The sequence below is a fragment of the Canis aureus genome, chromosome 25 (assembly GCF_053574225.1).
Source record: "Canis aureus isolate CA01 chromosome 25, VMU_Caureus_v.1.0, whole genome shotgun sequence".
NCBI classification, from domain to species: domain Eukaryota; kingdom Metazoa; phylum Chordata; class Mammalia; order Carnivora; family Canidae; genus Canis; species Canis aureus.
The window spans coordinates 9,560,929-9,578,224 of NC_135635.1; the positions used below are offsets into that span (position 1 = coordinate 9,560,929).

A 17,296-nucleotide genomic window follows, 5' to 3' on the forward strand; every position below is an offset into this window, starting at 1 on the left:
TTAACAAGAAAATTTTTTCTTGGCGGAATCTGTTCTGCAAAGTGACAGTAGTAGGAAAGATATGTAAGAAACTTGGTCATAGGCATTTCTCTTATTCCAATACTAGATACAAATACCTCCAAAATAGGTTAAGAATGGTCCGCACTCAGCCACGGTGACCAAGGAAATCCATGATACAAGTGGCCTTCGATAGCACGTTATCATAGGATCGTCCAGTGGGGACAGGGACGTGGTGTTAATTCATAAAAAAAAAGCTCACGCTCCTGAGTGAGGAAGCTCTTTTGCCTTTTAGTAGCCCTGTGGTTCACTTCTGTCAGGAAATGCTCTCCAAATTCATAGCTGTCCTGATGAGTTCTCTATCATTCATTCAATAACAAATTGTTGCATTTGTGTTCCTTACACTTTAAAAGATTGTCCTTAAATTCTTGTTAAAGGAGCGTTTAAAATTTAGCTATTTTCATACGAAGGAATAGGAACCTATATAAAGTGAGTTGTGGTAGTTTGTAGAATGTCCAGGGCTGTGTGAGTGCAGTGTGGTCATACAGGCACACAGTAAGACAGAGCCATGGGGGAGGGGAGGAGGGGAGGGGGGAAGAAGGGGGGAGAATGAAGGGTTGCTTGAGTTGGGGCTTTTGTTCACTCTGCTACCATCACCACTGCCATACTCTCCTCTTGCTCACACAGTGTGCAGTGTGCCACTGCTGGTGGAAGTGACGAGTTATCAGGGAAAAATCAGGAAGTCGCTTTGTAGTCCATTGATTTAATTCCCTCAGGAGCTCATTTATATTTAATTTTATTAGATTTTACGTTGAAGCCAATCCATTTCACGAAGGCATATTAGCCTAGTCAAGTAGATTCGGCTGAACCAGGAAGGACTGGATGCAGTTTTCCTTACACGTGTCACTAGCTAATTTCCTCAGTGAGGAGTCATCTGAGTTTTTCCTTGAACTTGTCTTAGTATCTGAAAGCTGGTGGGGATGTTCTATAGTTTTCTAAGCAGACAGTTGCAGGGAGGAGGAAGGAGGACCCTTTATAAGGCTTTGTATTTATCACATGACAATAGCAAGAATCAGACTTTTTGCTTTAACTTCTTTTATCCTTTTTGCACGTGTACTTCTACACTGTTACCCCTGAATATACTAGATTTGCATTAAGTGATGTCAATTTTATTAGAGACAGGCTGATTGAAATAATGGACCATCATGATAGATGCATTAGTCAGAAGTAGTGAATTTCAATTCTGATTTTACCATTTGTCTCTGTTACCAACAGTAAGCTGCCTACTAAATCAGACAAGGCTTGAAATCTTCCCAACAACATGCAGTTAGACTTAATGAAATGGTAAAATATTTTGAGATTTATTAATGCAAAGTGCTTCTGGCAGACTTTGGTGTTAATGATTGAAAATCAGCTCTGTTTGTCTCATATATCATAGAGAAAGCTGCAAGTAAGTAATCAGTGAGAGGATTACAACATCACTGAAGAAATGCCAAAATAATTTATTTGAGTCTTTCATTTTCTGTGGTTAAAAGTATTAACGATAAAGTGACTTTGTCTCCTCGGTTATAGTCAGTGAATGAATGCTGTGGAATGGAGAGGATTTATGCCTGTATTTGTTTGTATTTTGAGTATTCAAAGTACTTCTAATTCTGATGAATTCAGCATTTTACAAGAGCTAGCAAGAAATTTTCTGTAAATACCCACAGATTTTTTTTTCCTAATAAACATTTAGTTCATATGGTAAATATTCTTAAAAATTATTTGGGAATGTGTTTCCACATGCACAGTTTAAAAACCAGTCAGTAAAAATATTTTAGGAAATATGCTTCTGAAAGGTTTGTAAAAACTAATTTTATAAAAGAAAAAGTAATATTTAAACTAAATTTAATAACTATTTACTAACTTGCTTCAATTGTTGAGGTTTTCATATGTGCTGAGAGAAGCAAATAGTTACAAGAGAGAGAGACTGTGTGTGTGTGTGTGTGTGTGTGTATGTGTGTGTCTCACTATTACATATGAGGGGAAGCAAATAATCTCATTTTTTATGTGAGTTTTCCCAGTAACATCCTTGTTATACTTTATGAGAACTTAATTTTGGTGGAGTATGAATTAAACTGCATTTTTTTTTTTTTTACTCTTTAAAAGAGAACCATAAGCCTTCCTCTTACACCCTGCACTAGTCCTGTCTTTGCAACTCTGTTGCTCTAAGGCCTTTTTAATAGAATAAAATTAACAAAATATTTTTTTCCTGAGACCTGTTTAAAGAGATTAATTACTTGTTTCTAAAGCCCGTGGAAGAGAAAACCTATAACGTAACCGCTGAATTTTATTCTGCCAATATTTAACAAAAGAAGTGCATGTGGCCCGTCGTTTTTTGGTGTTTTTTTATTGAATGCTTTCAGGCTTGCTTCAACAGAGTTGTTTGTGCAACTCAGAAGCCCTATTTTGTAGTCTGCTTTATATTTTCCCTCCGTAACTTCAGCTCCAGCTATTTATCCAAATATAAATACTGGTGAATAGTAAGGTTGTTGTTCTGGGAAAGAAGTCAAAGAGAACCTAGCCTGTCACTTTTCTTTATTTGAATCTACATAAGCAAAGTGTTGGAAGAAGAGGCTAAGCCTCTCCCTGCCCCTCACCCTTGAGCTGTTGTGGTGGAGTTAAACAGAGACTGAAGATCCAAAGGCTGGAATGCCAACCCAAATAATTTAGGTAATAATAATTACAACAATAATGAAGTCATATTATTTCTATTGGTTAGAAGGCAGGTGACTTTGCTCCTGATATGAGCTTTACAACAATTCTATAAGGCAGAATTTGCTTCTGTCTTCCTAATAAAAGCAAGTACATGACTTGTCCAAAAACACAATTGGTTGGAAGTCCCAGAGAAGTTCCATCTGGCATTGCTTTGCTTTTCAAGTTTACCTCTTTCTTTAAAATCATCTGCTCCAGGGGTGCCTGGGTTGCTCAGTTGGTTAAGCATTCAACTTTTGATTTCGGCTCAGTTCATGATGTTGGGGTTGTGAGGTTGAGCCCTCCCTTGGGCTCCATGCTCAGCACAGAGTCGGCTTGTCTCTCTCCCTCTGCTCCTCTCCTCTCTCTCAAATTAACTAAATAAATAAACTAAATAAAAAAATAAAATCTTTTTAAAAATCTGCTATAATTAATCTAAGTGATCTACTTTTATCCACTGGTAACTACACTTACCATGCAAAAACCGTTGGAAGTCCTAAGTCTAGGCCATGTTGCAAAGTAAGTAGGCTTTGCCTCTTATTGCTCTTTCTTCTGTGCGTTCAGCTACCATCACCACATCCTTTATCCTAGTCACAAGCTCTCCACTAGCCAAAAATGAGATTGACACAAATTCAAGGTAACTCTAGAAAATGTGTAAAGCATAAATATCTTGGGTGATTTTTAACTATGAAATAGGATGAGGTCCAGCTAATTAAAATACTCAACCCAGGCTAAGAAAAAGACAATTGTCAGAAAATAATCAACAAAAATTCCAGCAAATAGAAAGTTACTGAAAGTCACTGAGATAAAAAATTAAAGATTCCGTTTTGAACTGAAACGGTGATTCATGAAAATAGGGAATCTGAAGCAAATCTGAACTAATACTATAATGTCCCTTGAGAAGCTATGCTTAAAACAACAATAACAAGGAAGGCAGATTTCTCCTCCTTTCTGGAGAGGCATCAAATATGGGAAATGTGAACATGACCACCAAAATTGGTTGGGGTTTGTCTAATAGCAATAGTTATTTTACTTAGTACTGTCCCAAGGAGGCCAGATTTATATGAACAGATTAAAATCATCATTCTTCTGATTGAACAAGATCAGAGTTTCAATATATAATACAGATTACATTTTAATATACTATGTGGTGATTGGACAACTGATTGTATTAAACTTAATTTAAAAAGTCCTGTCAGCTTTGATAAAATGAAGTTATTATAATATCTTTGCATACTGAGTAAAGTATGGTTTAAAAAGTTAAATTTTAGGGGATTTGTATTCTGGCTCTGCCACTTATTCGCTGTGCAACTTTGGCCGAGTTACCAAAGCTCTCCGCGAGTCTTAGTTATCTTCTCTGTAAAAGGAAGAGAGCAGTTTTACCTATTTTATAGGGCTAATGTGAGGACTGGATGAGTAATACATGTAAAGTGGCTTAGAACAAGGTGGGCTATTATGATTGTTTTTTGTTAAAAGAATTCTTTGTATTTTTATTCATGAAAGTGGAGGGTAGTGAAACTTTCTCCTTGGGTCATAGATGTAAAGCTACACAGGACCTTAGAGATCTTCAGAACAGCCATTTGCTTTTGGGGACGTAAGGCTTCATGATCTCAGTTTTACAAAGGAATGATGAGGCCAAGGAGGTTAAATGACCTTTCTGAGCTCACACAATTAGTATGTAACGCAAGGTAATTTTTTTTCTAAATTGTGTTCTGATCTATGATACTACTTTCTTCAAGGCCACTCTCTTCTTCAGTATTTTGGATAAGTCTTGACCAAGGTTGACAGTAAGGATCAATTTATCATGCACTAGATAGTCTTTTATGTCTGACTTCCTTCATTCAAAATCCTGTTTGTGAGATCCATCCATATTTTTGCATGTAGATGTCAATTATTCATGCTTATTGCTATATATATTCTATTTGTGTTAATGTATCACAATCCAGTCAATTATTGAAGGACAGCTGGGCATTGTCTAGTCTTGGCCTATATAAAGAGTCCTTCCTTCCATAAACATTCTTTTCATGCTTTTTGGTGTTATGCATGCCTGATGGGTATAGACCTGAGTAGAATTTTTTTGTTCAGGGGTTAAAACTGTTTTATTTAATGACAAACTCTTTTAACCTTTTGTAAAATTTTTTGCTAAACCATTTTTCTAAAGTGGTTATACCAATTGCTACACAACTTTGCCCATTCTTAGCATTTTTGATCTTTTTAAGTTTAGGTATTATGATAAATGATGTTGGTACATGGTATCATTTTGTAGTTTAAATTTGCATTTCCCTGATGACTCATGAAGATGAGCAACTTTTTAGATATTTATGGGGTAATTTCATTGATTTTAAATAATAGAAAAGCAGATTATTCTATATGTACACTTTTCCAAAGAGATTTTTTTCTTTCTTTTTCTTCTTCTTCTTTTTTTTCTTCTTCCTCTTCTTCTTCTTGAAGGAGAAGGGCAGGAAATGGTAGTTTGGGCTGTTTAACTCTTTTATGTTCACATTAGTGTGCAAATATGGATAATTCTAGCCCTGTCACTTAAAATGCTAGCAAAATGGGGACAGAGATGAAATGACTGCCACTTAAGTAATTTGGAGATTTTTTTTAAATGAATGACAGTGAATAAAACTGATTCAGAGACTTTTGAATATGTAAATATAGGGATGAGGAACAAAAATCAGTGGGATATAATTCACTGAGAGTTTCTTTGTTCTCAAAAATAAAGAACACAATTTATATAACATATGTAGTTTACTTTAAAAAAGAAAATCATTTTGGAGCAACATAGGCAATAAACTTAGCTGTCTCTACAGTAATGCTAGAAGCATGGGAGATATGCAGTATGTGTTTGAGGTTCTCATTGCCTGAACACAGTTATAAATGAGTTGGCCTTATAGAGACACAAGGGGCTACATGACTAGAATACCAGGGCTGAGGGGATCTATGCAATAATGAAAAATGTAAAAATAGCAATCAAAAGGAAGATGTGTTGTTTTACTATCAGATGTGGTATTTTTAGAAAGTTCCCTGAAAGTCTGTAGTTTCTTAGAGAATATAATGTCACAGCAAAAAACTGAATGAGCTGAGAGCTAATGGTGTTGCTATAAATCCTGTGTCCAGCCCTCCTGGGAGCTGCCCAGGAGCTAGCCCCCATAAGCAAAGGGCAGAGGAGACTGAAGAAAAAGGTAGGTCACTCCAGGTTGGCAATTATAATAATAGCAAAGGGAACTTACAGACAAAGCCTGTCTTGGGTGGCAAGAGTAACAGATTCCCTCACCTGCTCTCTGGATATCCACAGTTTATAAAGATGCCCTAATTGGGTTCAGTCACCACCACTGTGCCCGTGTTTTCAGCATCACATCATTATCTGAATACTAAGCCTTTGGAGTAGCCTTTGGGAGTGAGAAAGGTAGACATAACCCACATTCCAAGGGCAGGGGAGGGGAGGAGGAGCCTCCGAGTGCCTGGGTCCAGCTCATCTGTCAATAGGTAGTCATGTTTTTTTTTGATGAAGTTCCCTAACCACTTGGTTTGATTCTGTCTTTCCCCCAAACTGGCTTAATTTGGTATTTAAGATGATATTGGGTAAGTCAGAATTAATGCACTTTTCTAATTCTATATGTATATGTGAAAAAAGGGCAAGAAAGTAGTCCACTTGTGCCTTATTTATTCAAGATAATTGAGCTTATGATAGGGAATATTTTCACCAAAGATGAATCAGGTTTTATTAAAGAGAGAGTTCATCAAGATAATCCTATAGGCTTCTTAAACACTATCATTAATTTTGTGCTAATACTTTTTCATAAACTCTTCAAAAAGGCATTGGTCATGCTATCTTTTAGATGTTATAAAAACTGATAAATGTCAAATCAGTGGAAAAATACTGAACTGGCAATTTATTAATAAGCAAGAATAATTAACAATATAGCCTTCAGATTAATGACTCTATGAGACAGCACCTGATACATTTTAATGCTCTTTAGAAAAACAAAAAATTTACTGTTATTAGTCAGCTTGTAGCAGAGCTGAGATGCCAGGAAAAAGCAGGGTGAAATCAGAGGAGGATGACAGTGTTGCAATGATCTAGTTGCTGTTTCTTCTACTCCAGAGGCCAGAGTAGAGTAAGTTGTCTGACTCCATCATTCTTCATAATCCTAGTATAGAATTTTTAACGTTTTAACTAAAATAATGCATGCATTCAATAAATATTCAATGTATCCAAAAAGATATAGAACAAAACATAAAAATTTCCCTTATTCTCCCTCTCCTCCCAAACTTTTAGTTCTTGTGTATCCTTCCAGATGATTCTCAGTGCACCCACTCACATATGCATGTGTAGGCTTTTCATATATGGTAAGTGATATCACACATTTTCCTGGACTTTATCTTGGAGATTTTTCCCTATCAGCTAACTTTTAAATGGCTGCATATCACTTTTATTTTTTCTCCATCGAAGGATATTTTAGTTGTTTCTGATTTGTTGTTTTTCTTATTAAAAATAATATTGTAGGATGCCATTTATAAACAGTCTTGGTGCATTTTTATAGGGTCCTATCTATCAGGTAAATTACTAATGATGGAATTGCTAGGTCAAAGTTTTTGGCACTTTTAAATATTGCCAGATCTTGCCAAATTACTCCACAAAAAGCTGGTCTTGGATGTTTTTCCCCTTTGACGAGGAGCACTAGGTGGCAGCTCTGAGGGAAACCTGAAGACACCACTTGTCTCTGCTGTTTCACTAGGTCTTTAAAAGAGCATCAGGATGGCTTTTTTTTTTTTTTTTTTTTAATCCAGCGACCTTGACAAGGTAATAGCAATTCATGGAAGAGCCTTTAATGAGAGACAGTCTATGGCAGCCTGAACTTTCTTGTTTTACCACAATGTAGTCTAGTGAGCTCATATGAAATTATTGTTGAAGTTAATTGCTATTCTGCGTCTTCAGTAAATTCCATAGATGGCATAAGAGTATACTGAATTTATTTTTTCTGAAATGAGAGTAGTTTTCCAGAAGATATAACACGGGGGACTGCCCTCTGATTCTGAGGCATTATGCTGTGCCTATTTAATCATGTTTTATTTTAAAATAATAAAGAGTATCCAGCCTCTAGTTCTTCACTCTGAATTGTAATTTCTCTTCATTATTAAGATTCTTGAATAAATGTATTTTGTAGATTTTTATTATTTTTCATGCCCCATTACATTTTCTCAAAAGAATTTCTCTGCCCATCTAATGACATTGCTTAAATGGCCTAAAACTCTTCAGAAGAAAGCTTTATGCAAATCTGTCTGTAATAATAATTAAATCATACTGCCTAGCACAATTCTAGGAGACTGAAAATGGGATTCTTTAGGTGATCGGGAAACTAGTCTTCCTTAGTGGTGTAAGGTTTTGAAACAAGTGAAGGGATTTTAGATTTATAACCTAGCAAAAGAGTGATAATCTAGATATCATTCATATGAGACTCCATTTAAAAGAGAAGAAAAACACTTCTCTTAGGCAGAAAGATGCAGCTTCTTATCTGAAGTGTTGTTGGGTAATTGTTTTAAAAATGAGCATATTTTCTTCTCAATAGAGATCATACAAAATGGCATTTTGAAATTAGAATAGGAAAAATAAGATATGTGCAATTTAAAGCATCTTACAAGTTGATTTTGGCAATTATGTAGAAAGGAGTAACTCAGGAAGAACAACTGCATAATAAAAGTAAATGGACATCATAGTGCTCATTGCTGAATAAAGCTACGACACCTTCGATCCCCAGCAAAATGTATAAAACAGCATCTTGGCAGCACTGGGCTCCCTACTTGATGCTTTTGCTGTGGCCTGTGTTCTCCAGGATATATTTACAGATTGTGTAAAATTAGCCTAGATTAAAAATTAAATGACGAAAACACAATGATACACGAGTTCAGCATGAGGAAGGGTCAGAAAGGAATTTTCTTTCTTAGTGTAGAGATGGTTTTGTGATAAAGTATAATCCAGGCACATTTCTTTTTATGCAAAAGCTGGCCCCCAATTCAAAACTATTTAACCATAAAAAATGCACATGAAATGACATGGAATTGCTTTAAAAAATTGTCTTGGAGTTAGTGGTGGGAAGAGTGGAACTCGGGAATGTTAGGTTTGTAAAATATTCATTGGAATGGCTGCTGTAATCCCATGGCTGCTCCTTGAATATTCTAGACCACATTATGCACTAGAGCCTTTGCCTAGATTTTGCTTCTGAAAGGCAGCAGCTTCCATATTCACACCCTCTTCACTCCAGTTACTGAAACTGTTGTCTCTACTGGGGACCTGGCTCTTTGGTCTCTGGAGTTTGGACCTAAGGCCATACGGCCATACTAGGTTTTTAGGACTTGAGATTCAGATCTCGAGCTTATTGTTTGTTTTATACTTTAGTTTCATTGATAGTGTAAAGAAAACTCTGGACTGGCTGGCTTTAGAATGGCCCTCACTTATACATGTTATTTCAAGTTGGAAAGAGATATCTCACAACACTTGTGCAACAAACTCAGTGACTCAGGAAATAGGATTTGAAGTCTACCTACTATAATAGATGACACACACACACATAACATTTATGATTTATTTATTTATTTATTTATTTATTTATTTATTTATTTTACATTTATGATTTTAGCTGTTGGAAAGTGACCCATACACTGATAATGTTGCTGAGACCTGTCCAAGAAAGTATGAGGCTGCATGCAGGAGCACATCTCTTAGCTCAGGGCTTCTCAAATTTTAATGGGAATATGAATATGAATCACCTGAGGATCTTGTTAAAATGAAAATCATGTTTCAGTGGTTCTGGGGTAGGGCCTGAGAATTTGCATTTCTAACCAGCTCTTGGATGATGGCAATCCTGCTGGAACATGGAACACATTGTGATTAGCAATGACTTAGGTAGTGGGTGTGCTGTGCTTGTTGCCCAGTTTCTCCACGGAGCTTTCTTTTCCTCTCTTGAGTCTCCAGTGTGTAGTAGGGTCTCAGAATACCTGCTCTGGGGTTTATGTTTTAAGCTGACGTTAATTAAGTATATTCTGAGTGTGAGGATTTAACATGAGTTATTTTCTTGCTTGTTATGAAGATGAGGAAACCAAAGCTAAGTGAGTTTCCTTCACTTGCCTGAGGTGACACAGCCAGTCCAGTGGCAGCACTACATTTTGAAACATGCAGTGGTTTTCAGATACTGTGTCATGTGATGTGTAATATATTTCATTAGTGGAAATAGAAAATCAGTTTGAACAGACACGAAAACAATTTATGATGTCCTGGAGACAGCACTAATTGTGCATTCAAAGGATATATAAATTCTTAAGAAATATAATTTTAGGGTTATAAGTATTATTTCTATGTGCTGTAAGAAAGGAGACAAAAAATATAAATTTGCACTCATTACTAAAGTGAAGTGTCTGTGTCCATTATAGGAATCACAATTTTTCATTACTTTGTAATACTTCATATTTGGAACAGAAATTGTTGATTTTAATCATTTAGGAAACGGAATCTCAAGAGTGCGTGCTTTCTGGTCAGATTTTTATTTGATTTTGGTAAGAAAAAGAACAGGACAAACCTGTTGAATTAAAACTTAAAAATAACCAGAATTCTTAAAAGTCAGTGATCAAAAAAAAAAAAAAAAAGTCAGTGATCATGGAGTGATCTCTTTGGTCTAAAATCTTTTTTTTTTTTTTTTCTTTTGAAGTTTTCTTTGGATTTTCATTAGATGAGGTCTTTTTCTAAATGTGCTTGGTGGAATAATTCACATGAGTCTGCTTTCCCAGGCTTCTAGAAGCCTGCTCTGTCTCATAAGATATATAGTTTTAGTTTATGCCAGGTGGCTATGCTTAGATGGATCGTGCTGTCTTGGTGTTAAATTAAACTGTTCTCATCCAACTTGTAACTATGCATGTCCCACATACATTGATGTCTGGTTTTTTTATTGTAGGTCTTGTAAGAGTAAGAAGATTAATAAAAGCAACCCAGTACTAGAAAACTTTAGGACAATGCATTTTCCACAAGCTTAAATTCCCTTTTCTCCTGTGCAAAGATTCTCCCATTAATCTGTGTCTTTAGAATTGTGCTCCCTGCCTCTTGATTCCTGAGTCTATTTCAGAGATGGTGACCTGGGAGGAGGTAGTGAACCTGCACCAGTGTCCCTTGCAATGATGAAACCCAGTGTGTGTGGACAGTCTTGGATATTATCTCAGCTTTAATTCAACCTTTTTGAGTCTTTTTGGCCAATTTCAGGTCCCCACAATTTATGAGCATTATTTGTAAGAAGATATGAAACAGGAACTTTTTTTTTGCCTGAGTTTTTATTGTTATCTTGATAAGCTAATTCTTTACTATGTTTGGAGGAAAGGGGAAAAATGCAGCACGTAACACATTCTTTTCACATCATTTTATGGATAAGCATCCTGTTTTTAAACCAATAAAAAAATCAAGCTTTTCTGATCACAAATTAGGTCATCACACAGCACGCAGTATTACAAATTTCCCATTAATGTTTGTGTGTGTAACCTACCTCCAGAATTTCTCAGGCCCCAAATCTCAAAAAGGTCACTTTTATTTGTTGGTTGAAAAGAAGGGAGGGGGTGGGCTAGTATAGAACAAGATGGACATTGTGCTTGTTCACTGATTGATTTCATCTGTTAATGTCCCTTCAGACTATGATTCCTAAGTGCTCAAGGACCTGGAGCTGGGGGAGACAGTCAGTACAATGTGAAGTGGAATGTAAGAATTGGATTAACTGTCCTGGCTGAGTCTGCCATATGTCCAGGAATGAACTTGGGAGCTAGAGAGCTTGGAATAATTCTAGAAATAGTAGTATGGGGATGATTGTTCCATGCATATAGAACTTAAGTGGAATAAAGGTGAAATTGTACCTTACCACCGAGTCTCTTTTCTATAATTTTTACTCATTTGAAAAGTAATAGTAAATACCTTCTATGAATTAATTCTGCTAGACACGGGGGATATGGTAGTGAAAAAAAATAAGATTGCTCTTTGTCCTTAAAGATGTAATAATCAAGTCAGGAGATAGACACTAATCGTATAATGATCAAATATGCAATGCAATAGTTGTAGCAGTACGTTGTTGATAAAGTGCAATAAGTGAAATTCATCTAGCAAGGAGGCCAGGGAAGGCATCCTTCAGAAAATGATGGTGCAGTTGAGATATGATGAACCAGTAGCCTTACACTAGTGAAGAGAATGTCAGGCTGAGCAAATATAATATGTAAGGGCTCTATATCAGGAGATAGGATGTTGTGAAAGGAGGCCGGTGTGTTGGTGTGGCCGATGTGTGGAAAGTCAAGAACATGATGTGAAATGCAGCTGGAGAGATAAGGAGCCAGATTCAGGAGTTTTAGTTTTACCCTAAGAGCTATAGGGTGCAAGTTACATATTTTAAGCAAGGCAGGTCTATTTTTTTTGTAGTTATCCAGAGAAGAAATGGTGGTAACTTCAATAGTAGTGGTCCTAGCAAGTTAGCTTCTTGGATATATTGTGAAGGTAGAGCCAACAGGATTTCCCAATAGCTTGATATGGGTATGAGTAAAGAGAAGGGTCAGCATGACTCCAAGGGCTTTGCATTGAGGAAGTAAAAGGATGAAATTGCTATTAACTATGATGGGGAAGGCTGCTAAGTGAGCTGGATGTGGGAGAGTGACTAAAATCAAGAGTTCAGTTTGGATATGTTCGGTTTTAGAGGTGTAGTAGCCACCTAAATGGAAATGCAGAGCAAGCAGGTGTATATCTGAATCTTTTTCTTACCTTTTCCAAGGTAAGAATTAGAAGTAAAAATTTGGATTGTTAAAATTTTTTTTCATATGTTTATTGGAAATTTTTATTTTTTAAATTAATTTTTCATGTACATCATCCACTTTAAAATTCAATGATTTGTGTTTTCTCTTCTTAATTTGCAAGAACTCATTTTAAACTCATCTATTACATATGTTGCAAATATATTATTTTTATAATGTTGCTTCTTTTATTTAGTGTTTCTCGATATAAAGATTTAAAGTTTTATGCAATTAAACCTTTTGCTCATGCTAAAAAAGGCCTTCCTACTTATAAAAATATTGACCTTCTAACCTCTGAATGGCCCCTCTTTTTTCATTTGATTTTATGATTCATTCTTTTTTTCTTTTTTCATTTTAAGTTTAAATAAACTGAGATCTATTTTTGTGTACATGAGATAATAATTCTGGTTAACTATTTTTTGTCAAACAAGTTCCAGTAGTATTTGTTGAATAATCCTTTTGTTCAATGATTAACTTCCTATTTTATCTTATATTAAACATTTACATTCTTACAACCCATTTCTAGGATTTCTATTCTCTATTAATCTGTCTCTTGTGGTACCTATTCTACAATATTTAATTTTTGTATGAGTAATTATCTTGGAAAACAAATCTATCCTCATCTACCATTCTACCATTCTTTTTTTTTTAACATTCTAAGTTTATTTCCGCTCATTTATGCTTCTAGATGATTTTTGCATATCATGAGAATTACCTGTTCCTAAAAGGTTTTAAAAGCCCAGGTATATGTGTATCTGATTCTGGTACCTTTTTTGAAATAACTCTTTGATGAGTACCACAGAAAAAGGTTTTATAGTTATTCTTATTTGTTATGTTGTATGTATTAGTGAAATCAATCTCATGGTTTAAGATTTGAAATACTTCAGAGATGAAGTAATTTTGGCTGTTGACAAGTTCAAGGGTACGGCGATAGAAATGGATGCCTAAATGATGAAGGCAGGAAATTCACTCTATATTAGGAGGCAAACAAACTTAGATTCTAGGTGTTGAACAAGTATCCAAAGGCCAGTTTCTCAAGACAGATTAGAGAGGAAGATTGTTTTTCAGGTTCCAAAGTTAGGGCCTCTCGTAGAGGTGATATTAATGAAGAGAGGTAGTAATGGGTGGAAGAGGTGGATGTCATAGATATCCAAAGGAGGATTGATTTTTACATGAGGATGAAAGAGTGGCTCTCTCCTCCTGGCAAGCATACTTGTGTGTGTGGGGGAATATCTAAAATCTAAATGAGGTGATTTCAGAGAAAGAAGTATTATCCTCACTGAAAATCCAAGTTTCAATCAGAGCAGGGAAGTAAAGAGTGAATTTTATGAGGTGCTAGATTATGGAGCATATACATGGACAGTGTTTGAGATAGAGGATTGGAAGTCCTGTGAATCAGTTGGCTCTTGCTTTGTATACCCCCAAATATGGTAGCCTACAACAATAATTTGGCTGGTTGGAAATTTGATCTGGATTCACTTGGAAATTTTTTTGAGGGGCTTGATCTGGTTAATCTGTCTTGGCTGAGCTTGCTTATGCACCTAGAGTTAGCTGGTGGGTTAGCTGGTTCGTTTACGACGGCCTTAACTTACTTTTATAGCTGGGATACCTGGAGCATCTTTCCATGTCTTCTTTCAACCTAACAGGTTACTCCAGGGTTGTTCACATAATAGTTGTAGATTTCTAGGAAAATCTAAGCTTGCAAAGCTTCTTGAGACCTAGGCTATGAACTGAGTTGGACATTATTATTTTTACCATGTTCTGTTAGCCAAGTCAAGTCTTGAGGCCAATACGATGATGGAGGACCTATAAGATCACATTGAAAGGTGGCATAGGTGTAGGGAATATAGAACTTAAAGCCATTTCTACAATCTTTAACACCTTGGGGAGGATGATTAAAGGGGAAGGAAATCCAGAGAGATAGGAGGATGAAAGCAGGAGAGACGTGTCTAGTTGTTGCTTTCAAACTGGGGAGTTATGGTCAAGAATGACAGGATATAGAGTATGGTCAGCTTCACTGAGCTTGAGGGCCTGATTCTTAATCTGGCACTGCCTTTGAACATTTGTGCAGCCTAAATTCTAAGATGATAACTAGAGCTTGGTCAAACAAGTGGTCAGCTGCCATGTCTGAGGCCGTCGCCAGTGGAGACAGCAGATGGCATGTGAGATGGCATGCAGTTTTAGTTTTCCTTTTTTGGACAGTGGTTCAAGTAGAACAGAATAGAAATGTGGTATGATGCCTTTAAAGAGTACTAGCCCAGAAAAGCAGGGACCATAAATGGTGAACTCCCAGGATCCTAATCTCAAGGTGGAAATAACAGGGTCCTAGGTGAGTGGCAAGTAAGGACTGAGGCTTCTAGAGAAATTCGAACCCAGGGTCGTATAGAATGAATTCAGTTATTGTATTTCACACAAGGCAGGGTTCACTTGTCCTTTAAGTCTATATCTCCGTTGCTTGGCACAATCTTTAATGCACCGTAGATGTTCAATAAATGTTTGCTGCATTACTTATTGAATAAGTTGTTCCATATTTGGCCACCTGTCTAAGAATTTTTATTGTACTCCATCTCTTCTATATACACTCAATTTAAATTATTATGATTTATAAATTTAGATTAATATGCCTATACCTCATCTACAAAAGCAATAACTGAATGTATTTTTCTTCACTGTGTCAAGTTTATTCTTTCTATATTTTGAAGTGGAGCTTTAGCAGAGCGGAGTAACTAGGGATCGTGTGTGGCAACAATTGACAAAGCTAGTAGCATTTAGAAAAAGCATTCATCCTGAAAAGAATAGAAAGAATCATCTTTTCCACGTTCTTTACTTTTTCATGAATGTTGTAAAGTTTCACTCGGGGCAAGTTCAAACTGTTTTCTGATTCTGAATACTTTAGGGTAAAAAAAATTCCCCCCAAATCCAATTATCACAGATAACATGTTAGGAAACTGAAAGACATTTAACTGGTATGATCTCTTTAGCTTGTGCTAAAAACAGTGTTCGGTTTTCATATATGCAGTATTAATGTTAGGTCTCTCTTTCTATTCTCTCTCTCCTTCTTTACGAAAAGAGACCTTTTTGTACATGACAGAAAATAGATCCTACCAGATAAACAAAGCATAATGCTCAGGTGTTGTTGTTTTCAGGTGTCACTATTTTTAAAAATTCCACCATAATTATTAAATCAGGTTGGATCTAAAAAACAGGAATTTATAGGTCAAACATACGAAATCTGTAGTATTTTGACACATATTGCTGAATCATTCTTAAAGGCTTTATCAATTTACATTTCAGTATATATGAGGAAATACACCTGTTTTTATACAGCTTCTCAAGCACAAGATAGCGTATCATCATTAAAGAGAAAGTATCATTTATTTATTTATTATTTTTTGAGAATGTATTTTTTAATATGATGTATGGTATGTGATATATTGTCCAATGTGACTTGAGTGTAGTGAATGGATGTGGGAATGTAAGTAGAGTATTTAGGGATTAAAGTGGAGAGGGAAACAGTGGCCAGATAATGCAGAGCCTTTCAGGTGATTTGAAAGACCTTGATATTCATCACCAAAGCATTAGGAAACATCTGAAGGGTTTTAAACAGCAGTAAAATATGATGAAGTATTATATTTTAGATAGATTACTTTGCAGAGTATGGGAATCAGATTGAAAGGAGCAGAAGGAGATGTGGGTCTATTAGTTGGGAAACATTAAAACTAGTCCAATTGAGAAGGGTTGCAGTCTGCAGTAGGATGATGGTTGTGGAATTGGAAAAAAAGTGAATGAATCCGAATACCTGGGAAGTAAAATAGATTGCTTATAGTGATTTCAGGGAATGAGGGGGACAGATGTATTATGGACACATTTGTATTTCAGACTTGTGCAAGTGGTGGATGGTATGGTACTTACTGAAGTAGAGAGGGCTGGCAGGCTTAGGAGAAGGTTATTAGCTCAGTGTTGGTCACATTGAGTTTGAGATACCCATGGATGCTTAAGAGGAAATATTGAAGTTTAATGTATAAATCTAAATTTTAGAAGAAAGGTCTGAATGGGAGATATAAAGATGAGAGTTGTTTGCATGTAGATGATAATTGAAGCCCTGGGAATGGTTAGCATCACTATGGGAGAGAATATAGGGAGGGGAACTGAGGACAAAGACCAATCCTTAAGGCATTCTAAGATTTAAAATCCGCAAGGGGCACTTGGGTGGCTCAGCTGGTTAAGCCTTCCATCCTCTTGGTTTCAGCTCAGGTCATTATCTCCTGGGTGGTGAGATTGAGCCCTGTGTCACCCCTTGTTGGGGTCTGTACTCAGTGGGGAATCTGGTTGAAGATTCTGTCCCTTTGCCCCTTGCCCAACTCACTCACCCTCATTTACTTGCAAATAAATAAATAAATAAATAAATAAATAAATAAATAAATAAATTTTTTTAAAAATCTGTAAGATATGGGGGAGCTTGTTAAATCGTCTGAGATTTACGTGGAAAATCAGAACTACTTTTATACCATGGAGGCTAAGGGAAGAATGTTTTAGAAAAGAAGGAATGATACATGATAACCAAAAGTGCTTAAGAGGCCAGGAACAGTGATACCTAACATTTGATTCCATCAGATTCTAAATATGGAAGTGATTGTCTTAGTGAGGCCATTTTTGGTGAGCCAGAAAGGAGGCCAGATGAGAGTTATGGGGAGTAGAAAGGAAAAGTGGTGATACTTTTAGCCATAAATTTTGCTCTGAATGGTTAGAGAGATGGAGC

General features: G+C 36.1%; 1 protein-coding gene across 3 annotated transcripts in view; it reads left to right on the forward strand.

Moving 5' to 3' along the window:
* The window catches only part of NELL2 (neural EGFL like 2), a 319,702-nt gene that overhangs the window by 89,713 nt on the left and 212,693 nt on the right, over positions 1 to 17,296 (forward strand). The window lies entirely within an intron of this gene.